Source organism: Peromyscus eremicus, chromosome 23 (genome assembly GCF_949786415.1).
Source record: "Peromyscus eremicus chromosome 23, PerEre_H2_v1, whole genome shotgun sequence".
NCBI classification, from domain to species: domain Eukaryota; kingdom Metazoa; phylum Chordata; class Mammalia; order Rodentia; family Cricetidae; genus Peromyscus; species Peromyscus eremicus.
In genome coordinates, this window is record NC_081438.1 from 41,556,031 (window position 1) to 41,582,422 (window position 26,392).

At 45.5% G+C, this 26,392-nt stretch overlaps 3 long non-coding RNA genes across 11 annotated transcripts; 2 read left to right on the forward strand and 1 right to left on the reverse strand.

The window, feature by feature from the left end:
• On the forward strand, nt 1-5,580 carry LOC131898528 (uncharacterized). 5 transcript variants are annotated; one of them, XR_009375962.1, is made up of 10 exons: nt 1-340; nt 751-1,184; nt 1,514-1,581; nt 2,489-2,624; nt 2,817-2,914; nt 3,126-3,264; nt 3,699-3,813; nt 3,944-4,075; nt 4,996-5,139; nt 5,555-5,580. It is a non-coding gene; the product is annotated as an uncharacterized LOC131898528 (long non-coding RNA). The 5 variants fall into 5 exon arrangements; XR_009375959.1 differs by having other exon boundaries at nt 2,817-3,264; XR_009375961.1 differs by having other exon boundaries at nt 2,817-3,264; nt 5,016-5,139.
• LOC131898529 (uncharacterized) lies at nt 1,918-25,287 on the reverse strand. Of its 4 annotated transcripts, XR_009375967.1 has the most exons (10): nt 25,009-25,287; nt 22,707-23,155; nt 18,657-18,747; nt 17,708-17,772; nt 16,675-16,792; nt 14,591-14,709; nt 5,038-5,125; nt 3,342-3,415; nt 2,162-2,523; nt 1,918-2,039 (listed from the first exon to the last, which is right to left on the reverse strand). It is a non-coding gene; the product is annotated as an uncharacterized LOC131898529 (long non-coding RNA). The 4 variants fall into 4 exon arrangements; XR_009375964.1 differs by having other exon boundaries at nt 2,162-3,415; XR_009375966.1 differs by having other exon boundaries at nt 2,162-3,415; nt 22,707-23,277.
• Nucleotides 5,580-8,809, forward strand: LOC131898530 (uncharacterized). 2 transcript variants are annotated; one of them, XR_009375969.1, is made up of 2 exons: nt 5,580-5,618; nt 7,914-8,809. It is a non-coding gene; the product is annotated as an uncharacterized LOC131898530 (long non-coding RNA). The 2 variants fall into 2 exon arrangements; XR_009375968.1 differs by lacking the exon at nt 5,580-5,618 and adding an exon at nt 7,114-7,356.
• Nucleotides 25,288-26,392: the final 1,105 nt, after the last annotated feature.

Consider the following 26,392-nt stretch of genomic DNA (forward strand, 5'->3'; position numbering starts at 1 on the left):
GTTCAGACAACACAGTCCCAGAAAGAGATGCTCTTATGGCCGATGTCATCAACACTGCTACAGAGGACACTGCAGTCAACAGGAATTCTGTTGACCCCCTGCCTGGCAATCTCTCCTCCCCTGAATCAGTCTTGGATGCAACACCCACGGGATTTCTCAACCTGGGCTTCTGTGAAGAAGATTCATCCCAGAAGCCAGACATTCCCAGTGACCAGCCCCAGGTGGCACCCACAACATCTGGATTCAGGCCATTCAAGGTCTGGAAATTGGTGAAGAAGCAAATTTCCCATGCACTGAGAGCACTGTTCTGCTGCTGCTGCTGCTACCTGCCCACCCCAAGGTGAGCCCTGAACCCTTGCATCAGGGGCTGCAAGGAAAGAGAGGACAGTGGAGAACTACATGGAGAACAGTTGGTTGGGCCACACAGATGAATTCCTACATTGTCTATTCAATATGCTATTTCAATATCTTTTTTAAATGAAAAGTTGTACCCACTCAGAGGGCCCAGAATTTGATATGTAGTACATTAGATGGCAAATTCACAGCTTCCTGTTCATGTAAAGTCCTGGAAGGTTGAAGCAAAAGCAGATAGCCTAGCATGGGGACCACAGGGTGGAAGGAAGGGAGGAGAGTTTGTCTAAAGGGGTTAAAGGTTCAGAATGGAGGAATCAGGAAGAGAAATATGGCACAGAACTTTTATCTGCCAAAGTCACTAATAGAGGTGCTTTCATGTTTCTTTCTGCTTTGAAGTGTGGAAACTGAAACGGCCCAATAGAATTCCAGACCTGGTGAGGAGTGAGTGCCACAGAAGTGAGCCAGAACTGATCTCCAGTGTGCCAGCTCCCTCCAACCCAGGGCAACAGGCTCCTGCCTACATTCATCCTCCAGCTATTGGGTCTGAGCTGCCACTCTGCATCTCTTTCAGCTTAACCCAGCTTCAGAACTGTTGTGGAACAATGCGGGGTCGTAAGGCACATGGACCCCATGACCCTCTCCCTTCCTAGCCTTGGTTGTGCTTGTAGGACCACTCACACTGCATGGAAAACAGCAGCCTCTACCATCGGGAAGGATTATTATACCAACCTCAGCTGCTCATCATCTTGGTCACTTTAACCCTCAACTTACTCTGTGACTGCCTTTTGGAAAGAACAGCAAGACCTGTGTAAATCCTCTGGAAAATGGAGGTGGGTGAAAGGAGATAAAGAGGACTAATTAGGGAACAATTCTGAGACAGGAATAGGGGACATGAGAGGTGGTGTAGAATAAGGAGTAGAGTGTGTCCTGAGGAACTTCCTGTCAACAAAGTAACATGAAAGAGATGTGTGTGCTGACCTGTGACAGGGGCCTTGCACAGTCTACAGCAGGAACAAACCTCCCCTAAAGTGCAGAGTGGGAGGGAGCTAGGAATAGCCAGCAATGAGGAGGGGAGAGCCTGCTCTGATGGTTCCTAGCATGTGTCAAGGCACACAAATAGGAAGCTGTCTTGGAAATAGCATCCTGTTCTCTCCCACAGATCTGGTGTGCAGCAGGGGAAAGATGCAGCACTATTGGTCAGTGGAGTCCTGTCCTCCTCAGTGCTGAGTAAGTCCTGTCTGTTAAGTCACTAAGAGAGGCACTTTCTTTATTCTTTCAGGTTTTATTTGGGGAAAGTGAAATGGTCTACTTGAACTACAGTCTTGGTGTGGTGTAGTGCAACAGGAAGGATCCAGGCTGGAAATCTGTGTCCTGTGTGATGACATGTTAGGGCTACAGGTTCTAGTATCCATCCTCCAGGTGTAGGGTCTCAGCTGTCATCTTCTTCATCCTTCACCTCACTGCTGCCCCTGCACTGTTGTTATCATCCCTGAGAGTCATATGTAGCACCGACCCAATGAATGTCTACATCCCTCATGGTTCCTGCAGGACCAGGGTTCCCCGGCATCTAAAAGGGCTGCCTCTGTCAACAGGACAGACTCGCACACAGTCTCAGGCTTCCTTCATCTTTGATTACTTCATCACCTCCAAACTGCTTTCTGACAGTCTTTTAGAAGATGCAGGAACTGTAAATCCACTGGGAGACAGGAGAACAGAGATAAGAGGAAGAACAGGGGAAAGGAGGTGGAGAGGATGAAGAGGAAGTGAGAGGACCTTGAGAAAGTAGAGTCTGTCCAGAGGAGCTTACCTGAAACGAGTCAGGAGAAAAGGAGATTTTGCTGGGTTAAGGGTCTTGAAGAAGTGAGACCAGGAACAAATGTCTCAAACAGAGCAGAGTGTGACCTTGGGTGTAGTGCCAGCCATGAGGAGGAATGGACCCTGTTCTGATGGTTCCTAGCATACGTCAATGCAGTGAAGTATGAGGCTGCTTTGGAAAGGGATTTCCATTCTGGGCTACTGAAGAAGGGTCTGACAGAAGAGAAGGATGGCTCCATCATGCAGTGGAGTCCTCTCCTGCTCCTGTCTGACATGTCCTTTGGCAGATCTGATGACATCTATGTCTTTGTCTCCATAGCCTTCTCCATTCAGGCTTCCGATGTTGCCCCCCACCTCCTGATCCAAGAATCTTACATCATTTTTTCCATCTCATGGAGGGATTTATAACTGACATTTGACCTTACATTAACATTGTTCTGCTCCAATGTGGGAAGGTAAGTAGGCCTTGCCAGGCCTGATCCTGGGTATTGTCTTTACAAGGCCAGAACACTGGACTTCTCTATGACCAGTGCCCACCATTGGGGTCAGACTTACAAGGAAACCTTGATCATCATGGATGTCTTGATGACAGCCCCTGGTGCAGTGTGAAGCACTGGTTGAGTTGTAATGTCTCACTTGTTTTCCAGGACACCTTCCAGGTAGGGAGCATCTCACTGATTTACAAGGGAAAATGAACTCAACAGGGAATCCAGGGTACTAATCTGTGTGAATCATGGGCCTGCAGGTAAGTTTGAGTACAGTAAGTATCTGTGTGTGGTAGAAGACAAGTCTCTGAAGCCTGGTCTTGATGTGCTGAAAAGGATCCCATGAGGTGGCATGTGCCAGCATCCCTGACACAGAGGTAAAGTTATCATTGACTTGCTCAACTGAAGAGCAATGGGAGACTGAGAGACTGCAGAGGTGTGACAAGGGAGGAACCATCTTCTCTGTTACAGTTGGCCTCCAGCTCCATTCTGACCATCTGATTCTGTCCTGTTAGCAAACACTGATGGGTATGAAAGTCTTTGGCCAGATCTTCCCAGTGGATGATAGCCAGCTTGTGCTGTCACTGACTTCTAGAACCCTGACCATCTGGTGAGTCCCAAGTGCAGAGAACAAGATCAGTCAGTTTGTTTAGGAAGAGAGAGAAATTTTCAGTTTGTGGGTATCACCTGGTGTCAGACTGTGTTTCTGCTGCATATCAGTGAAGGCAGGGCTGAGAAGTGGTTGAGGAGTCTGTTGAATTCTAGAAATGAGATAGGGAAGTTTCCTGAATCCTCATCTTATATTTTACTTTTTTTGAGACTGGATCTTACTGTATAGCTCTGACAATCTTGACACTCTCTGTGTAGAACATGCAGCTCTCAACCTCAAAGAGATTGACCCACTTTCTCTGCCTCCTGAGTACTGCAATTACAGATGTGGACTGCCATGCCTGGCTTCATGTACTATATGTATAGCATCAATGATAAATTCATCAGACATTTGAGGGAAAGGAGACAAGTTCTGTGCTTCTTTCATCCTGACAGGGTCAGGGATTGAACTGAAGGTTCTGTCATCCAGGATGGACTACAAACAGCAGCAAAGTCCAAATCTAACTTTCAGAATAGAAGTCTATGTCCACCACTGAACAGATACCTGGAGGTGAGAACTGCTGTCATGAACTCTTCTGGGGACCCTGGTCAGTGGGCTGGAGGAGGTATGCACTAGCTGATACATCCTTGGGAACAAGGCACAGAGCATTCAAAGGCTACTCTCTAACCCCTTTTCACAGGATCCCCACCTGCAGTCCAGGATATATCCCATGACTTCAACCTGACCAATCAGGAGAGTCCAGATTGGCTACCTAGTCTGATTGATTGAGTTCTTTCTATTTGAGCCTTGAGATCACAGCTGAGGACTCAAGGTGGGTCACTGAGACAGATGGTGCCTGTCTTGGGATGTTGAAGGCAGGGCTCTCACTAAAGGACACCAGTGGCAGAGGCATTGCATGAAGCCATATATTCTAGATAGCAGTTTCCAGTTCTACTCATCTGACACGCAGATTCTGTCTGCTTGTCTGCTAACTTCTATGTCTACTCTTGCTCATGCGTCCCACAGTATTTTTGTTACTTGTCAAAACCACTTTGGGTTGGATTTAGGCCACTGAACTTTGTTCATACTCGCTGGCTAATGGAGAGCCCAGGGCTGCAGGTTTCTGGATTCTGAACCAACTAGGACTCTGTGTACCCCACTCTAGACAGTGTGTGATGGTAGAGGGGATCAGCCCCTCCCAAGAACATTGTCAACAGTCCCAGGAAGACCATTGTCCTATTCCATGTCCTGAGTGTTCTGTTGTTCATGTTCTGACCCCTATGACCTGCACATTTTGCATATGAGAGAAAACAAGGAGTCACACTGTAGACCTCTCTGTCCACATATTTTCACTTGCCAGTGTTCATTGCAGAGTCACTGGTCAGTTCCAGGCTTCGGGTTTCTACTACACTAATTTTGCATTTGATACTGTCATCTGTCCTTTGCAATTGGCACATTATTTGTTTCACTGTAAGGGCATGCAAATTTAAAACTCTGACTTCAAAATCACCAGTGCCACAGTACAAACTCGCTTCTAAATAAAGTGACATGGTTGATCTGGAGATGGAGAGCAGATGATGAGAACCAGACATTGCAGAGGCAGCAGGAAGAATTGACTAAAGGAGGGATTTGGGGAGAAAGGAAGAGAGAGGAGAGGAGCCATGGGGAGAGGGATGCACAGTAGGTCTAGCTTAAGTGCTGCATATTTCAAGTTCCCCTAGAGTCCCTTTCACATGCCTGTCCTCTTTAAAGTGATGAGCTCTCTACATCAGGAGACACAGGGTGGCAACTTACAGGTGTGGCCTGAGACAGCAGAAGTCGGAGCTCTGCAGGAAGTCCAGATGGCAGTGTGCCCACTTCCCCAGCATGAAGGGTCTCTGTCCTGCACAGGAGGAGGTAAGCCAGCTACTACAGGATTCTCTCCAGAAAACCTTAGTTATCAAGGATCCAGGGCTGGTGTTTCACAGCATCCTTGTCTGAGGGGGCCATGAGCCAATACCAGGTACAAGCTACCCATGACTGTGCAGACCCTGTGGACCAGTCTGCAGGGGAATGACCTGCAGTACTCATTAATCTGTGCACCCTTCAGGTCTGTGGTCCTAGTGAAATGTTTCCCCACATGAGGGAAAGGGAGCTCCTTCCTCTCCTTCCTCTCCCTCCTTCCCTGCTCTTGTATTTGCAGCCTTCATTTATCCCTGTGTCCTGCCCATCAGAAAAGACACAGTCCCACTGCATGCTGGCCTAGTTTACGTGTTTGTGAAGGGGCCTCACTGTAGGGAGTTTCATCAGAACCATATTTGTCTCCTAACAGGAAAGTGACAGCAAGCTGGAGGAAAACTCCGGATGGAATGCTGGGACATTGCTCCACTTCAGAAGTGAGTAGGCCTTACCTAGCCTAGGGCACAGTATCAGAAGTGGGGTCAGCACTCCTAAAACTACTTTGTACCCAGGTCCACTGGGTACAGCAGTCAGGCCTAGACAGCCTTGTAGACCATAGAGCTGGGGCTTTCCGCTAGGCTGACTGCTTGCTTGTCCTGCTGGGATAATTGTCTAAAGTGTTGTCGGGTGCACCTGACAGGCAGACAGCCTCTCCATGCAGTGAAGGATGGCCACTCTGAATGGGATGATTGTCAAGGCTCACCTGTGTGCATCACATGGCTGAAAGCATCATTGAGACCACTATATAATAGCCTGTAGCAGATGCTTAGTTTTTGGTTTCTTGTCTAAATTTGACTCTGGATTAGAGGTTAGGAAGAATGAGTCTGACCAGGCAGGTCCCCCTTAATTCCAAGGGTAGGTGGTCACTTAGCTTTTATTACAGAGGACAAGAGATAGATAGATAGATAGATAGATAGATAGATAGATAGATAGATAGATAGATAGATAGATAGATATAAACAGCTGAGGCATGGCTACAGAGGGATATTGAGATGACTTGGTGTAGGTGGCACATCTCTCCCCTCTGATCCTAACACCATTGAGATGGAACAGTTTGAATCAAAGATGGTGAACATCTTCTCACACCTGTATGTTGTGACATCCATTCTGTCACTGGACAGTGACTTAGTCTGTGTTGGGTTCCAGAGACTGGGGCATGGGGACTGACACAACCTAACAAGGGAAACCAGCCAAGAGACAATGGCCTGCTTGCTCCTCAGCCCATAGCTTGTCTGTTGATCAGTGAGTGACCATTAAGGAATATCTCACCCTGATGCACTTAACTGAAACCATGGCCTGTGGAAGGGAGTCTTGGGTAATGTGGCCAGCCATGGAATCTCTTGCGAGACAGCACATGTGGACCAGGACTCCAAGCCCTGGTAATGATGGTCTCTAAGAATGTGACCCTTAGGGACCAGAGTTGATGCCTAAGAGGCCATGTGAGTTTAATGTGAACTTCTTATATCACTGGCCACTGCAGGGAGCATGTGGTGGCCTTTAGATTGTTACGTGAGAGATATCAGATTATGATCAGGCTCACACACTCAACACACACCTTCCCCCACTGCCTGCCTCCTGGAGGCAGCAGGAACAGGTGCAGACAATACATGCTATTGGTACCAAGATCTTTCCACACACTATGCCAAAGTGGCTCAGTAATACTCATTTCCCAGTGGAATAAAGGGAGTCCAAGTGATGCTGGGTAGCTTGCTCTTTTGGACAGAACCTGACTGGTTGGGACTGTGTAAATTCCTCCCAGGTCATTGACATAGACTAGTGTGGTAACAGCCTGGGTCTCTTGTAGTCTCAGAGTTCAACTCCAGAACTCTCATTGACCATCCTTTTCTCCTCAGATCTGCAGGTTCTGGTGGATATGTTCTGAGACAAAGCTCATCTTCACTATATGTGCATCCTGTCTCATCTAGGCAAGTGTTCAGTGAGCTGGGTGCAGGAAACACAGTGCCTAGAAACAGACATGTTGGTGAAACTGCTTTTCCTTCTTGATCCTAGAGTTCTGTTTATGGGATAGTAGCAGAGCAGCTAGGACAAACCAATCCCTGCATTCAGGGCTTCTGAAGGAGACCCCACTGAACTCTCCCTCAGGAAGTCACATGGGAAGAAAAGGGTCATTATTCCTGCCTCATTAGGTCCTGAATTCCACCAAAAATAAACCAGGTATTATCTGAAAGGCCATAGGTCTAGGGTGGTGAATGAATCTTTCTGCCAGCCTCACCAATGGTCTAACATATGCTTTTACTTCTAAGTGCCTGGCCGTATCCTGAATCGTGGACCCCAAGAACTCCTGACCTGAGTATGTGCACACTGAGCATTAGTGACATTGAGGGAAAAGAGCACCTCTCACCTCCCCTTCCTAGAAGACTAACATGCCATTGTCTGAGCTCCAGAGGAACTCAGAGGCTCCACACAGCAATAGGAGGAGATGCTGTGGAGGACAATGACATGGTTTCTCTTCCACAATCCAACTACAGACACCCACTCCAAATTACCAACAAGATCTGGGGGATCTACAGGAGCATTCCCTTGTGAAAACCACCCAGCGGGTACTTACTGTTGAATCCTGCCCAACTTAGACCCCTTTGCATTTTGACAGTTCAGAAAGTCACCTATACCTCTCTGTCTTCACAGATAACAAATAAAACATTCCTGATCAGGTAAAGAAATATCTCAGAAGAGCATTGGGAATTAAATGTGCTTCTCTTTCTGAACTCTAGAGTGGATCTCCTGAGAACAGCAGTACCCATAGACCACCTGTCCCAGGCCTCCAGTAACATGAAGAGGCAGAACTTGAGGTCATACATTTGGCCCATTTCTCACTGGTATTAGGCAGAGACAATTTACAAACAAATACTGAAGTATTTAATTAGAATTCCAACATAATTTTCTATAAATTGGCATTCAGAATACTTTGACTACTGGAGGAGGGAAATCCAAACAACATGAGCTCTCAGGTTCTACCAGTTGCTTTTCTAAAGGTGACAGATGTTTGCACTTAATCTATAGACTCTGCAAAATCCAGTCTGATGCTCAAACACAAGATGTAACAACCAATGGGTCCTAAACCTAGAAGACATGGCAGAGGACAGGAGAGATTCCTTCAGACCCTGATCATCTTCTTCCAGGACTTCCCACAAAGCCTCAGAGATCCAGAAAAGGCTACAGGGAAGTAATGGAGACTGGATACATGGAACAGCACAAAAGCTCAGAAACAGGCCCAGCGAGATCCTGCCAGCTGATTTTTTTCATCGTCACCTATAAAAATCAAGGCAGAGAGAAAGGCTTGTCCACAAATGACTGCAGAAGAAGATTTAAAAAACAAGCAATAAGGAACCAATTGAAAAACTGAACACAGTCACCATTTCAATTGACCTCAAATACAAACACTATAATGCTCACATAAAGTTACAGAAGAGGGCTACATAAGTTCCTGCCTTATAGAAAGGAGGATCAGAAATAACACGGAGATGAACTGTGGACTCAGCAGCCCTGATACCACCAGACATGAAAATACAGAAGCTGGAACATGGCTGGAGTAGACACTCCCCCAGGACATCTAGAGAGAGCCTGGCCCCTGACACACCCCAGCAGACAATAAATCCCTGACAGTGAATGTTGTGTGGCTAAGAGGAGGTGGAGGTGTAGTGTGTGCTGTGTGGTGTGAGGAGGGCTGAAACCTATCACATTGTTGGGATGGAGATGAGCTGTCCAGCTGATCTGATAACAGCACTGTGTGGATGGTCCAGTCAGCTGGGGAAAGCAGCAGGGCTGACATGTGCTACCCATGCTCCTCCACTTGTTAACAACTTACATACAGGGTCAGTGTAAGGACATGAAGGACGCCCCTCACCCACACTCACCACATAGTTCTCTAGGTATTAGGACTAGATATTCAACTCCCCTTCTGCTGTCCCACATACAATGCTAGATTCTAGACCATTCTAGACATGCCTCCAACCACAGTGTACTAAGACATGGGGAAAGGTATCAGGTCCTGTTGGACACTTGACCTCCAGACAAGGACACATAGTTACTGTATGGTTCAAAGACTCCTGGAATCTTCCTGCACTGATGTACAACACTAGGTATAATGCAGCATGAGACACTACAGCCATGCATCCTCACTGGTACTACCAGCTGTCAGACCATGATAAACAACCCCTATGTCACACACACACACACACACACACACACACACACACACACACACACAGCCTTTAATGTACTTCTAAGTATTGGGCCATGTGACCAAACTACACATTGACTGCTAGCTATCAGACATTGTTAAACAAACCCTCTCGCATACCTCTCATGTATTCCTAGGTCTGGATCCAGAATGCAACCCACATAATCCTCTATTAACAGCTACTTATCAGGTCATACAGGACACTCTCTTGCCACTGTACGCATATACTCTGCTAGTATTGGTCCCCAGTTGACACCCTAATATCACTGAAATTCCACATACACTGCTAGGGTTCAGGCCCTCCTGAATATCACCCCATCACCACAATCTACAGTGTTAGTATCAGGGCCCACTGGATACCACATTTCATCAACCCATATATCCTTGTTGGATTTCAGACCTGCTGGGCATTCCAACACTCCATGACAACTCCCACAAGGCTAGCTGACGGCCCTGGAATGCACCCATCACCCTGCAGCTGCCTCATGTGCACTGCTAGGTGTCAGGCTCTGCTGGCTCCCTCAGTGCCACACACACACACTGAAGTGTCAAGCACATTTGGACATCACATCGTGCACTGCCAACCTACTTCAAAATGGGTGATCAGACGCTGAAGGACATCAGCTCAGCCATAAGCTGACACTCCGTAGGGATTGTGCAGAGCTTGACACCCCGTTCTTCCACTGCTCCCTTCTGACATACAGTTATCATCAAACATACTGGACACATCACCACCCCTGTGACCACACATCCACTCTAGGTACCAGGTCCAGTTTGACTTCATTACCCACATTAGTCGACAGCCATCAGTCCATGCTGGGAACTTCTCCCCATGTCAGGTCTTCCACAATACTTAGAAATTTGCACATCTGGACACCCTCCTTCTGCTGAAGACACATCTACACTGCTAGGCATCAGCTTCTACTAGACTCCTTCCTACGCTATACCATGTGCTGGGTCTCAGGCTCTACTGCTGGTTACTGGGCCATGCTGGACATTAACTCCTGTCCAAACCTCAGTGCATATAAAGTGCTGTGTGTCAGGTTCACTTGAACATCAGGCTCCATCACGCATGACATGCTAGGTATCCAACAATGTTGACACACACCCTTACCCTCGATATACACAACTGGCCCAGTGAACACTACAATTTTAAAGGCTCTGCTAACACCTCCATCACTGACATATCAAGTTTCTTGCCATTGTTCTCTTACTAACACTCTGTGCAGATTTCAGTCATGTATATTAAAGTATGTTGTATGCATATACAATAATTGGCGTCAAGCCTTACCCAAAATAGCACCATTCTGTTGACAACATACACTACCAGACAGGGGCATGGGTCTAAGCACGGCTGAAAATTAGCAGTGCTTTTGCGGCAGCAGTATGGGTGTAGGAAGAGAAACTTATTAGATGAGGCCTGTTATCATGCACAATGTCCATGTTAGAACTGGGGAGTCCTGAGGTTGTGATACACAGTAGGTCATCCAGGTCTTAGGTAGGCATGTAGCAAAGCTTGAAACCAAGCAGTGTGTTTCAGGCTATAGTGGTAGGGGTAGGCGTGTCCAGCAGGGCTGTGGTACATGGATGGGTTGGCAGCAGGACTAGGAGGGAGTAGCTAGATAGGCCTGTTGTGGGGGCGGCCCCTGATAGTGGGATGAGTCTCTGTGGGAGAAGAGGGGGATGCTCTGCAGTGTGTCTTATGAACACAATGGTGTATGTTGAGTGGCAGCAGTTGGGAGCTGTCTAGATCCATTAGGACATGACACCTAGCAGTCTATATAGGATACCAGGGGGGGTTCCAGCCATGCCTGTTCAATAGTAATATATGTGGAGCAGTGTTAAAGATGATGATGTTATATGGAAAAGTGTGTGTGTGTGTAATATATATTGTGTGCGTATGTGTGTGTGCATGTGTGCTTGAACTTGTGGTGAGTGGTCAGAGAGTGAGCTGCATTGTCATGGAGATAGCTGTCTTAGAGAAAATGAGTCAGTGACTAGGCAAATAGAAGCCCAGGGTCAGTATATTATCAGTGAAGTTGATCAGAGAAAATATCTTCAAGTTATAGACTTGAGAGATTTTGTAGAATAAGGGTAGAAAACAAGAAATGTGAGACTTGATGAATACAGGCCTGGGGGAGGAATTTGACTTTATTTTTGCTGTACCAAGAAGCCAAGTTTTTTCTTTGCCTACAACACTAGGTGTCATCGTCTGTAAGGTGTCCCCACACTTAAATTGGAACCCACACCCACATTGCTAGGTGTCAGGTTCTACTGTGAAAAATGTCTTCTACAGCAGGTGCCAAACACACATTCCTAGGCGTGAGGTCCTGCAGGGTCAACTGTCCACTAAAGAAAATGCTTCTCTCATACAGTTGGGAAGCCTGAACTCCAAGAGATCCACAATGCAATGGCTAAAGCCCCATGAACAGCGCTGGGTATCTGGTCTTTCTAAGGATGCCCTTACTTATAGCAGCAGAAGCCACAAACAGCTGCCCACATAGTATAACACAAGTGTCAGGGTCTAGTGTTTATCTCTTCCCTTACACCACATATACATACATGGTTAGGTCACATTCCTGATAGGAATCACCTCAGCTACAGCAGTGTCACACCCCCAGAGCTAGGTGCCACATCCTGATGGGCACCTCTTCCCCTACATCCAAAAAACCAATACAGTTACACAGCTAGTTTTCTAGTACTGGTACTCCTCCCCTATAGTCAAACGCCAGGTACACAGTCACACACTCACAAACACACTCAGGCACACATGTTTGTATGATCCCATGCACGTGCTCATGCACTCTCATCCAGCTGTCATGTCAACAAGGTCTCCCCCATTCAGACAAAGCCCTATTTACACAGCCATCGAAGTGTTGACCTTCTAGGTGTCCATCCCCCACAGCCAAACACATACACAGCCACAGAGAGACAGAGACAAAGACAGAAAGAGACAGACAGACACAGAGACAGAGAGACATAGAGTTCGAGGTCAGGTCCTGCTGTTACCACCCCATAACAGACAAAGCTGTGTACTCAGGGCTAGGTGTCAGGTTCTGATACATACCTCTTTTCCTGTATTCACAGTGCAATATTCTTACACAGCTAGTTTACCAGTATGCACTGCTCCCCTATAATCAAATGCTAAGTACACACTCACACACTCAGAAACACACTCAGGCACACATGCTCCTACAAATGCCTTCACAAATTTAATGTACTCTCAGCTAGCTATCAGGTCCTAGAAGACAGCCCCATACAAGGAAATCCCCACATATACTTCTAGGTGTTAAGTCCTGTGAGGTAGAGGTATCACCCATACAACAAACAAACACACATCTCTAGGTGTTAGGTCCTGTGAGGTGTCCCACATAGAGTCGAAGCCCTATTTACACACAGCCAACAGGGTGCTTCTGCTGCTAGGTGTCCATTACCTACAGTCAATCTCTTCTCTCTCTCTGTCTCTCTCTGTCTCTCCTCTCCCCTCTCTCCTCTCTCTCTCTCTCTCTCTTTCTCTCTCTCTCTCTCTCTCACCCCCTCCCTCTCCATCCCCCTCTGTCACATACACACACATGTATATATGTACATCTAAGCCCCTGTACTGTTAGGTATACACATGCCTAGAGCCAAAGACTCCCAATACATGCGATTTGACTGGTCCTTCAGGGTTATTGTCTCCATTATAGGCAAAGCCACCCCCTCATCAACACACAATACACACACACACACACACACACACACACACACACACACACACAAGTGCAGTTACATGGCAGGATCTGTTGGATTTACAGCTTCCTTAGAGCCAAAGCATCTAAACAGGGCCAGGTGTCAGCTTCTGTTAGGTCCACCCTTCCCTACAGCCAATATTCCTCTTACACAGCTAGGTATCATGACTCCTAGAGATCCACTGCCATACAGTAAAGTCCCATGCACAGGGTTAAGCGTCAAATCCCGCTAGGAACCCCAGACACGGGCAAACATCCCACATAGCTCTCATATTCATATAAGATATCATGCTCAGGTATTTGTCTCTAGCCTTACAACCAAAGTTCCACATACACAAACATGGTTAGGTTTTAGGATCTGCTAGGTACCTTCTTCCCCACAGCAAAACACCAGGTTAACACAAACATACAAAAACACCAACACAAGCATGCACACATGCACATATACAATCATGCATGGAGGCCTGTAGGAACCCTCCCTAGGTTGTAAGTCTCAGGAGTTTTTCCCCTAGCCTCATGAATGGAGCTATGGATTTAGGGGAAGGCTAGGACTTGGCACCTACCTCTGGGTGTGTGGCATTGTTGTAGAATTGGGGTCTTCCTTTCAGGACCTGACAAGTTGTCATGTATGTTTATGGCTTTGGCTGTAAGGGTGAGACTACAATGCTACCCTTGACACCTATCCCTGTGAGGAGAGCTAGGGCTTAAAATAGAAGTCCATCAGGACTTGACATGTGTGTGTGTGTGTGTGTGTGTGTGTGTGTGTGTGTGTGTAAAGTTGTGCATAAGTTTGGTGAAGTAATGCCTACTAGGTCTTGACACACCTACCCTACAGCCAAAGATTTTTATTCACGTATATGGCTCACTATCAGTTCCTGCTGGATAAACCCTCCCTTACAGCCTAGCCAAACTGACACAAATCTCAGAACCTGCTAGAATGTCACCCTATATTGAAAAGACCCACTTATCAGGTCCTCCTCAGTATCATCTCCCCAAAAGCAAAGCTTCAAATATACTGGCCAGGTGTCACCCTAATCTCTATAGCCAATGTTACAGGTACACAAAGAGATGGAGTTAGGTCATTCTGACTACCCTCTGCCTTATAATCAAAGACTCTATCTCTGTCTCTGTCTCTGTGTCTGTCTCCGTGTCTCTGTCTCCCTCTCTCTCTCTCTCTCTCTCTCTCTCTCTCTCTCTCTCTCTCTCTCTGTCTCTATCATACACACACGCACCTAACTATGTATCTGTTACTTCTAGACATTTCCTCCCCACAGGAAAGTCCCATATACACACAGGGCTAGTTTTCTAACTCCTTCTAGGTACAATCTCCCTAGGAAGATCTCAGAAGAACCTCTAAGAGGACATGCTATCTAGCTGTGTAAGAGGAATATACATATAGCCAAAGCTAGACACAAAAAGCTAAGTGTCTGGTACTTTTGGTATCCTCTCACCTCTCTGTACCTCCATGTTTTATACTCACTTCAGAAGTTTGAGAGCCAGAAACAGCTGATGGAGATGACCTCTGGCATTGGTCTTTCTGGATCTGGGTTCTCTCACTCAATATCTTTTCCACATCCATCCATTTATACAGAAAAATGCCTTAAAAACAAAGAGGATTATTTGCTGAGTGTCTGAAACTAGGCCTGTGATTTTGCAGTTGCATGTAGTTTACAGGACCCATTTCTTTATTAATGTCTAAAATGGGAGATCCAGGTTCACTGTAGGTGCCTCCACCCCTGTGTGTTGTTCCTGAATTGTTTAAGAAAGTAAAGTGAAGGAGCCGTGAAGAGCAAGCCAGGAAAGAGCTGTCCTCTGAATCTGCTAGAGTTCCTAGAAAACTTCCCTAATGATGGACATTGAACAGGACATGGGAGCCTAATAAACTCTTTCAATCACATTGAGTTATGTCAGGACCTGTCTATCAACAATACAAAGTATACTAGGACAGTATCGCAGGACTGGCCTCAATTTGTAATACTCCAAACTTCACCTACTGACTGATGGCTTTAAGACTGTAACATAAACCTATATGAACAAATAAAAGTTTAAGGTTGACTAGATCTCAGGGAGAAAAGAAATCAAGGACCAGTACAGTACAATTCCATGGGGTGAAGTTATTTTAATGAAGTTAATCATCGAACACATCTCAAGCAGACAGTTTGGAGAAATACTGCTGAATGAGGGTAGACACAACAAATAGTGCCCGATGATATATACAGAGACAGGGGATGAATCTGAGTGTATTTTTAGTATGATAAGTACCAAACAGAGGGTATAAACACAGGAGTGAAATCCTATGACTTGAGATAGTTAATCATGGGGCATGTAATTAGTAACAGTGGTTGCTGAAACCTCAGTTTAGGAGGCTGGCAGAACTTTGGCAACATTATGTCTTGTTCACTCTCTGGATCCAACATTGGTGAATGTACCCACTGCACTCTGTGGAACATGGCTCATGAGGTCAGAATACATGTTAGCACATTGTGACCAGCACACACAACCGTTGTAATACACATAACCTGGCTCATGAGATCAGAGGATGTGAGACATTATGAATCCTGCTCCAGCACACATCTCATCTCAATTCCTGCATTCTGGTTGGTGAGGTCAGAAGGGATACCACTCCTAGATCATCCAGCATCAGCCAGTTATCCCACCTACAAACCAGCACCATGTGTCTCCACACCTGAGCTCAAGCAGAACACAGATGAGCCTAGCACAGCCAAACTCGGAACACCAAGGATCAATCAAAACACTCTCCAACACAAAGGAAACAGAAACACTCAAGTAACAAACTAAATCCAGGTGCGGTGCGCAAGGCCTATGAAAAAAGCAGAAGTAACATGAAAATCCAGGACAACATAACTCCTCCCAAAATGACCAATTCCAAAGTGGTGGCCAACAATAAGAGAGACTTAACCAAATTCAAGGCTGGGTAACAAGGAAAGCCCAATGGCAGATGCATGGATCTCCCTGGGAAGGGGAAATAAAGGAATATCTTCTGGGGGCAGGTGAAGATGAGAACATGAGGGTTTGGGTTGGGATGTGTATGAAGGGGTACTCTACTGAGAGATGATTGGAAGCAGGGAGCATTTTTGGGTCAGGTAGAACGTGATGCAAGGGAAACTCTCCAAAATCTACAAGGATGATCCCAGCTAAGACTTCTATTAATAGTAGATGCACAACTTGAACTGGACATCTCTAGTTGTCCGTTTGATGGCTACCTCAGTTGTCATCAGGGAGCCTTCATTCAGTAACTGATGGAAATAGATGCAGAGACCTACAGCCAAACATTGGGCCTCATTCGGCTTCAGGGAATCCTGCTGAAGAGAGGGAGGAAGGATTGTAGGAGTCAGAAGGGTCAAGAATATCACAAAAAGCAGAAACAAGTAACCTGGGTCACTGGAACTCACAGAGTCTGAAGCAAGAGATAACCAGAGAGCCTGCATGGGAATGATCTATTCCTTCTACATATATGTGACAGATGTGTAGCTTGGTCTACTTGTGTGACTCCTAACAATGGTAGTGGGGCTGTCCCTTGGGCTTTGGCTGGCTCTTACGAACCTATTTGTGAGTCCCTGCTGTGCATCACTCTGCTTCCTAACACACACTGCTCAATATAATCCCAATTGGACAAGTCCTGACTCACAGAGGAGTAGAGGACACTGAAATAAGATGAGGTCTGTAGAAAATAAGAAAACATGGTTATTACTCTGGGAATATATTGGTGTCATTGGGCAGATAGTTGTGGGGTGCGGGGTGTGAGCACTTTTGAAGATCTTGCAGATCCAGTGCTGGGTTGTGATTAGGATAACCAACATGGCAGGGACCATGTCAAGGAAGGACTGATGCTCCACTAGTGGATACAAACTGCCCATGAGTAATTTCCCCGACGGATAAAGCTTGTTATTATGCATGCCTTTCCTGACCTCATCCAGCAGCTTACTCCACAGCTTGCCCATTGCTGGGGCCCCAGGAAAGTTAAACCACTCTGAGAGCAGTGGGCTGTGGAAACCACCTGGTGAGACTTAAGGAGGACAGCTCCACAGTGATGCAAACCCCAGTAAAGCAATGTTGAATGCCATGACCATTGACCTTCAGCTGTGTCTTGGCCACAGCATACCTCCCTTCCCACCTTGGTTTTACATCATACTGCGTAGCCATTCAGTGTCACATGTTAATGACCAAGACCTCATATAGAAAATAATTCCCAAATGATGTTGATTCTTCATGGACTGTAAGAATGAAGATAAAGACCAAGGCCAAAGGGCAAGTGGCATGGCACTAATGACTATGGGGTCTGCTCATTGCTGGTTCATTGCCCACCAGAAAGAACCAGATGGAATCCTTACCATGAGAGCTCTATGGTAATAAAAGCTAGCATAGTGGCGAGATTGGATGAAGGTAAAAGGTTCCATAGCAGCCTACGCCATGAGCAGCTGAGTGGGTAAGAGGCCTTGGGACTTTATTTCCCACACTAATGCACCTTATACCTTATAGCAGGCAAGTGTTCTCCAATCACAAAGGATCAACTGGGGAATTTGTCTTCACCCATCACTGAGCCAGTCCTGGACACCTCTCTGGTACTCTGACTCACATGTAGACACAACAGAAGATTCTGACTCCACCTTGTATTGATGACTTCCCAGGGATCACATGGTTCTGTGGGGAAGACAAAGGGAGAACACTACCCATTTGCAGTTCTTGTGAGACTGTTGGGCCCTCCTTTCATCTAACCACTCCCCTTCAAATCAAGATTGGGACTGAACTTCAGAATCTCAGGGCTCAGTGAACAGTGGCTTGAAAATCATCTGAAGCCCTGGTTTTCCCTGGTTCCCACCTATCCAGTTCTTAAATTCTCAGAAAACTTTAGGTGATGGGGTGAACATTACCTTTGCATTTAGATTTTACAGTACTGGCAGGTAAACCAGGAGCCTAGGGTTACATATTCTCACTGCCCTGGTAGTCAGCCCTTATGCCAAGATCTGAAAACAAAGTAACACTGACTTGGGCCTGACTTGCCTGATACAGGCCCTCCATCTGCTAAGAAAGTCATTGAACTTTCTGATAAGTTTTTGCACCCTGAAGGCAATCCAAATTAAACTGAATCAGACAGAATTGGAAAAGCGCAGGTTTAATGGGTAAAGTGTTCCCGGATGAATCCCCTGCCCCTTAGAGAAGAGACAGGGATGGGAGACTGGAAGAAGCACATGTCTGTTTTTGGGGATGCAGCTCTGGGGGAGGAGCTGTGTTTGGCAGGCTTTGAAGGGGTGGATTTGGAGAGGAACTGTGTTTGGTAGGCTTTGAAGGAGCAGGTTTGGGGAAAGAGATGGTGGAGGAGAGTTAAGATGGATCTTCCACCAGACTCCTTCCAAACATTCCAGACTCTTGGGTATAGGGAAGCCAGGGTGCCAGGGCCTGAGGTAGAGCTCCAACCAAATATTCCAGATTCTTTGGGTATAGAGGTGCTGGTTCAAGTCTAATTACTTCCTTTGGGCATGGAGTGACATAGGAAAGAGGAGTTGGGAGTTGCTGGGCTCACGCACAGCAGGAGGTGTGAGGGGAGGAGCCTCCAGTCAATTGTCATCCTGGAGACCTCAGGCATCTGTTTCTTGAGGCAGCAATGAAGGCAAGTTTCTATGAAAAAATTGATCATTAACATATGCTCTAGTTGTACTGTAAAGATGAATGTACAGAACAGAAGAGCAGACAGACCCTTTATTGGGACATCTTGGAAAACCAGAGGATTGCTGGGGATGTCTTTCTGTATGCAGTGAATGTGTGTTGCTTTGATTTGGTTGATAAAATATTGATTGGCCAGTAGCCAAGCAGGAAGTATAGTATAGGTGGGAGAAGCAGAGGGGAGAATTCTGGGAACAGGAAGGTTGAGTCAGGAGTCACCAGCCAGACACAGAGGAAGCAACATATGTAGGCAGAACTGAGAAAAGGTACCAAGCCATGTGACTAAACATAAATAAGAATTATGGGTTAATTTAAGTGTAAGAGAAAGTCAATAGTTAGCCTGAGCTAATGGCCGAGCAGTTTTAATTAATATGAGCTCTGTGTGTTTACTTGGGTCCAAGTGGCTGCAGAGCTGCAGGAGCCAGGCAGGACCAGGAAAACTTCGGTTACAAATGGCACCCAATGGCTTGAGTTTATACCTGAATCTTAAGAATATTTAACAAGCAATTCTAAATGGAGCCCAAAACAGGTTCCTGCTTCATGTCTCATGTGAGTGGCAAGATGACGTAACATGTGGGTTTGAGCTACTTTATGGTGAGTTCATGGCATGTGGGCTTGACCTGCAGCATGGAGCATTGAGGCATCTCCAAGTTGCACATTAAGCTGCATGGTAAATTTAGCCTTTGCTAATAAAGAGAGAGAGAGAGAGAGAGAGAGAGAGAGAGAGAGAGAGAGAGAGAGAGAGAGAGAGGAAGGAAGAAAGAAAAGGTTTTTGGGCTACACACAGTTGGATGGAAGCATAGACCCACTGCCCCCATAGTTCTGCCATGTTGGGAAGCTGAGTTGGGCGGAGCCAGGAGCCAAGGCTTCTGCTTCAGTACTAGCCACTGCAGTTTAAAGAAATAGTTACACAATAAAGCAGATTGAGATGAAACAAGACTTTAAATGGTTTACAATGTGTGTAAAAATGTACGTAGGCTTGGAAGAAAATTAATATAGAAAGTTATATAAACAAATAGTTTTAAATAATAAAGTCTTTAAAGAGACAGTAAAAGTAATATGAAATAAGCCACATAAAGATGGATATTACACAGAAAATCTGTATTGTGTTGTCTTTGATATTTTTAACTGCAAATAGACATTCAATTGTAAAGGCTGCTCAGTTAAACTAATATGTATATTTCAAGGTACCTTGACTTCAAAATTTGGATCTAAGGACATGTCGCTTTGGAAAGGAGGCTCTGCTTTTGTTTTCACAGAAAGCAAGAGGCTATCAGATGAAGATACATCAGGTTTGACTAGCCAAGACCCCCTGAAAGGTCTCCAATGACACCATGGCTCAGATGATCCATCATCCAGAACAGTTTCAAGGCAATGGGCTCAGAGAATACAGCTTCATGGACTACTCCATAACCTTAAATTTTTCTTTGTGTCCCATAAGAATACAGCACCCTCATCCAGCAAGAAGTAGTATGAGAAGCTATGCCCAAATTCCCAAATATACCAAGCTGGCTTTGGAGATGGAATTGGCTCACTCCTTCTCTAAACTCAAACATATTGCTAAAACAAAAGGTTGAGAGATTCTTCTGTCCCATATCAAAAGAGCCCTCTGGTGTGGGACAGAAGAAAACCAATATTTTTATTTAAAGCACGTTGATTATAAATTTGATCTCTTTCTAAAGAAGAAAAGGAGATGGTATAGATATGATAGGATGAAAGGGTTAATGAACCTACTTTTAAAGAGCAACAACTTGTTTAAAATGTTTTATATTGCTATGGATTTTAGTTTATTGATAAAAGTTTAAACTTAATTTTGTTATACTGTATATATATTTCTACTCTCATTTGAGGTATTGTGTTTATGTAACTCATTTAGATTGTAATGGATAATTAAAAATATAGATTAATAATTAGTCTTCTATGATAGTCAAGCTTATAGTCATGATAAGTTTTCTAAGTATACATATATATAATTCAATTAGGTAGGTAATCTCCAAACACTTCAAAGACCTACAGAATATGGTATTTAAAATGTTTTAAAAATTTAGGCTTTCTGGACAGTGAGACATGTCTGCTCCTGGCAGCACCAATTTACTTTAGAGAGGAGGATGGGCATTGAAGACACTCTATATGGAGTTTATATTCTTCTTGGCAAAAATAGCCATTTGGGCAAGAAATTATTCTTGCCTGAACTGCTTGACAAAATGATGTATCGACTGGACATGCAGGACCCATAGGAAGGTGACCACTGAACTTTGCTTGGCAAAATGGTCCTTCAGGTTCCTGCTTCACAGAGGAAACTGCCAGACATTGTACAGAACATAGAGAGAAGTGACTGAGAGACTCTATACCTATGGGCTGAAGACAGATGCCCCAACTTTATAGAGGAACTTTGCATGACTGTCCAGGCAGCCAGCTGTCTCTGTCATTCTAGATTTTTGAAAGTTGCTTATAATGCACTTCCTGTTTACTTAGGTAATATTATATCCTTCTGGGGTCTTTGATGTAGTTGAAGAGTAGATAGTTATAATTTCCTTAGTTATGATAAAAGATAAGTTAGATATTAAGCCTTAGACTCACAAATATAGGATAGATAGGATATCTTCTTTATTTTTTGCCAAATACAAATAGACTAGATATTATAACTATAATTCTTGATTGATAATTGTTTTGTTATATGTAATTTTACTATGTTAAAAAAACTTTTTGGAAAAAAAGAAAAGGGGGAAGTGCTGGGGATGTCTTTCTGTATGCTGTGAATGTGTGTTGCTTTGATTTGGTTGATAAATAAAATGTTGATTGGCCAGTAGCCAAGCAGGAAGTATAGTATAGGTGAGAGAAGCAGAGAGGAGAATTCTGGGAACAGGAAGGTTGAGTCAGGAGTCGCCAGCCAGACACAGAGGAAGCAAGATGTGAAGGCAGAACTGAGAAAAGGTACCAATCCACGTGGCTAAACATAAATAAGAATTATGGGTTAATTTAAGTGTAAGAGCTAGTCAATAGTTAGCCTGAGCTAATGGCCGAGCAGTTTTAATTAATATAAGCCTCTCTGTGTTTACTAAGTGGCCGCAGGGCCATGGAAGCCAGGCAGGACCAGAGAAACTTCAGCTACAGAGGGTGGAGGCTCTCAGCTGCTGGACAGACCTTGTATGCTGAATAGGTGCCCATTTGAGCCTGGAGAGATGGTACTAGCATGGATGTCCCAGAAGCTTGGCAGTTGAGGGGGTGGTAAGAATCACAGTATGAATGGAGAAGGGATCTCAGAAGAGAGAGGTAGGGGAGGTACCCGGACAGTCAGGAAGTTTTGGCTGGGAGGTAGCGATTGAGGAGGAAGAGTCTTCCATAAAGGATCTCAAAAGGGCTCAAACATGTGGGAGATTTTGGGGGTGGCCTGGAGGTAGGTAAGGGCAATGGGGAGAAGGGAGGGCCAAGATAACCTGAGTACAATGGAGAGCTTGGTGAGCTGTTGTTTGATGAGTCCATTGGCCTCAACTTTTCCTGAGAATAAAGGTGTCAACCATAGTTAGGGGATAACTGAGTTCTTTATGTATCCACCTGCCAACCCTCGCCTGGTTGGTGTCCTTGAAGCTGGTGCAGAGGCTGGCATATCTAGAGGGCCCCTGGGAATGGTCCTGTGAAATACTCAGGAGAGCATCAGGGCCAAGGTGAGTGTGGCCCCCAAAAGGCTGAGAACATTGTGACCAAGCAGAGGTGCAGGGCAAGCAGGTATGACCAGAAAAAGAGTGTGAGAAGAATTGCCCTGCAAGAATGCAGGGAAGTGTCAGGGTCTCAAGTGGGAAGGAAGGAATCCTGTCCACCCCGTGACAGAAATTGGTGAGGGAACTGTAGGACCTGAGTGAGCTGTCAAAAAAGAATAGGTAGCTCCGTGTCCAAAAGAAAGTCAATGGACTTACCTGTTACCCGCAGCGTCACCCTAGGCTTGGAGAGGGCAGTGGATTCAGCAGGTCTAGGCTGTGTCAGTTCTCCGCCAGGCTTAGGAATTCTCAGTTGCCAGTGCTGGTGAGGCTGGACCTCCAAGGCATGGCTTAGAGGACGAGCCTGCACAGGGGCATTCGGATTTCCAGTGCCCAGGCTATCAGCAGACAGGGCATGGCCTCCTGGGTGGCTGTGGCCCTGCTCGTCTCATTTGAAGCAAGTTTTTGGTGGGTTGACTTGGGCTGAGCTCCAGCAGGATGGAGCCTCATGGCTGACTTCCCTTCTACCCCTTGTGGGGCCCGTGGTGTCCTCAGAGAAGCTGCAAAGGCTTGGGCTTGGAAAGTATTCCATTACAGCTTTGTCTCTTGGGTTGACTCAGCTGTCATTCTCAAGCATTAAAAACTTTAAAATCCATTTTCACCAATTCCTGTAGGGGAGTTTGGGGATCCTCCTCAGTCTTTTAAAATTTCTTTCTAATATCTGGCACTGACTGAGAAATGAAATAGATGGGAAGGCAGGAGTCTGGCGAGACCGAGTATAAGAAGAAACCTGGGAAGATTTGGGGGTATTAGGCCAGTGTGTAGTTTGAGGCATTGGGAGATAGGGGGGAACAGTGGGGACAGGGGAGGACAGGAAGGAAGGTAAGGAGGAGGAATTTGGTCTTAGATTTGTGGCCCCGGGGGAGGGGGTTGGGTAGGTAGAGTTTAGGGGAAGTGGGGCAGTTAGTGTCTCCAGCAGTGAATGAACCGTGCTATGAGACATTGGCCCCTGTAGGGAGGGTGGGAACCCAAAAAACCATGGATGTAGGGCAGTTCTGTTCAATTATATCAAATAGCCCCAATTTGAATAGATTTTGTAAAAGACCCTACAGGGTTGTTTGGGGGATCAGGCCTTGAATGGCAAGTACTATTTCTCAAGTCTATGTCGGGGACCTGAAGCCTAGCACTGTGGTAAGTCTTAGGTCAAAAAATGGGTGTGTGTGGGGGGAAATTCCCTTCAACAGAACTTCTTCTAGAGAAGGGATCCCATGGAACAAGGCAGCCCTTCACCCTGGAACTCTGGAATGGGTTGGGGGCCTGGTGCAGCCACATCTTTGGCAGGACATCCCCCCGAAATGAAGAGGCCCTGGGCCTCCTAGGCAATAACTTGAAAAGGAAACTTACCTAGCTGGGAGCCAATTTCAGTCTGGCACAGAGCAGGTGTTGGGAGAGGGGTGTTTTCCCACCACAAGGCCCTGAGCCAGTCGCAACAAAGCGAATCAGACCAAATTGGAAAAGCCCAGGTTTAATGGGTAAAATGTTTCCCGGGTGATTCCCAGCCCCTCAGAAAGGAGACAGGGCCAAGAGGCCAGAAGAACCAAGTGTCTGTTTTCAGGGATGCTGCTTATATAACCTGTGGAAGTGGTCTTGAGCCTCTCTGGGGGAGGAGCTGTGTTTGGCAGGTTTTGAAGGGGCGAGTTTGGGGAAAGAGACAGGGAGGAAAGTTGAAGTGGATCTTCCACCAGACTCCTTCCAAACATCCCGGACTCTTTGGGTGTAGGGATGCCAGGGTGCCAGGGGTGGATGGAGCTCCCACCCAAACACTTTCCTTGAAGCAGGCCCCATCTTCCCTGACTGTGCCTGCCTTCCTGCCTGAATCTGATTCTCCTCCATACCCAGCAGAAACCAGGCCCTGGGCCCTGCCATGCCTTCTCTCTCTCCACCCTTTTCCACAATGACCAGTGCTGAGTTCATGCATCCCAAAGTGCATTGGAAAATTCTTGCAATCAACAGGCACAATGAAAAGGAGTCTAAACACAGACATTCCTGATCATGATCAGGGGTGGTCATGGAACCCATGCTTTCAGAGTTAAATGATGGGAGTAAGAGACAGAAAAGTAGAAAGAGCCTGGCTAAGGGACAGGACACTTAGAAGACGTAAAGACTCTTGCTGACTACAGAAACATGCTAAAGTTTTCACTAATGCTACTTAGAGAAGACATGAACATGTCAGAGACAGAGGAACGGACAAACTCCCAGTGAGGACTTAAGTCTCATGACCACCAGAGTCAAGAGATGTAGATGTGCTGTGAGATTTAGAGATTCACAATGTCAGTAACTCTGCTTTCCTGTAAACTCACCACTGTAAATGTCAGCATAAAAGCCTTGACCCTGTAATTAGGTATGGTGAGCTCAGTCTGTAAAAGGCAAAATTTCTAAGAAAATTAAGTGCTGAAATGAAATTCAATTAAACCCCCTTATACATTCAGCTGGAAACAGTTAATAAAGCTGTGTCCATTACCTTGCAAAGCTCAAAGTTTCTCCAGTCTATCATCATAAGAAAAATCTTAGGTGATTGGAGGAACAGGGGATGAAAATACCATGTAACAAATTATATCACACTCCTGATGTATATCCTATGAATTTCCACATTATGTTTTCTTATGCTCTTGTAAAACTGAGGTTGAAGAAGCTCTCCTCTCATAAGTAAATCGTTTAAAGCTACTTGATCACAGCCATGAGAAGAATTAGTGTAGTTGTTCAGGAAGGAAAGGGAGAGGAGGAAACAACAACAAATACAAAATACTGTTGGTTTTCTTGAGCCGTGATTGGCCCACTGCATGTGACATCACAAGGACTCATTGTGAGGCAAGCTAGATACCAGTCCATACAAGGCACTACACTCTTAGTCAAGGGCCCTGCCAGATACTTGTCTCTTTCAAAGTGTCTTTACGTGGTTATAGAGTAAGGGCTTTATGAAAAGTGTTTATTTTATGAAAAGATTTGAAAGAATGCCTTCCCTCAGTTTTAGGGACTACTGGAATACTTATGGATCATTACAGGTATTTCTATAAATTACTGGATTCATCAGTGAATTCTCCTGGTTACAATACAAGACACAGCTGTCGGTCTAAAGTTCCTGAGATCCTTTGAGCTTGGTTCAGTTTTCTTTGTAGATTTCCCCATCATGATCTTGATCCCACTTGCTCATTAGTCCCTCTTCCCTATTTTCGACTGGACTCCCAGAGCTCGGCCTGGTGCATGGTTATAGATCTTGGCATCTGCTTCTATCAGTTACTGGATGAAGGATCTATGATGGCAATTAGGGTATTCACCAATCTGATTACCATGGTAGGCTAGTCAAGGCACCCTCATCACTGTTGATAATAGTCTAATCTGTGGTTGTCCTCGTGGATTCCTGGAAAATTCCCTAACACAGGGTTTCTCCCTTACCCTATTACGTCTCCCTCTCTCAAGACATTTCTTTCATTGCTCTCCCACTCCATCCCTTCCCCAGCTCAACCATCCCTTTCCCTGATGTTCTCCATCCCCTACCCTCTATTGCCTCCTTCATTTCCAGTTTTCTCATCGGGATCTTCTCTGCTTCTCCTTTCCAATGTGATCCATACATGCCTCTTAGGGTCCTCCTTGTTTCCTAGCTTCTCTGGAGCTGTGGGTTGTAGTCTGGTTATCCTTTACTTTATATCTAATATCTGCTTATAAGTGAGTGCATACTATGTTTGTCTTTCTGAGTCTGGGTTACCTCACTCAGAATAATATTTTCTAGTTCCATTCTTTTGCCTGTACATTCCATGTCATTTTTTTTAACTGAGTAATATTCCATTGTGTATCTGTACCACATTTTCTTTATCCATTCTTCAGTTGAGGGCCATCTAGGTTGATTC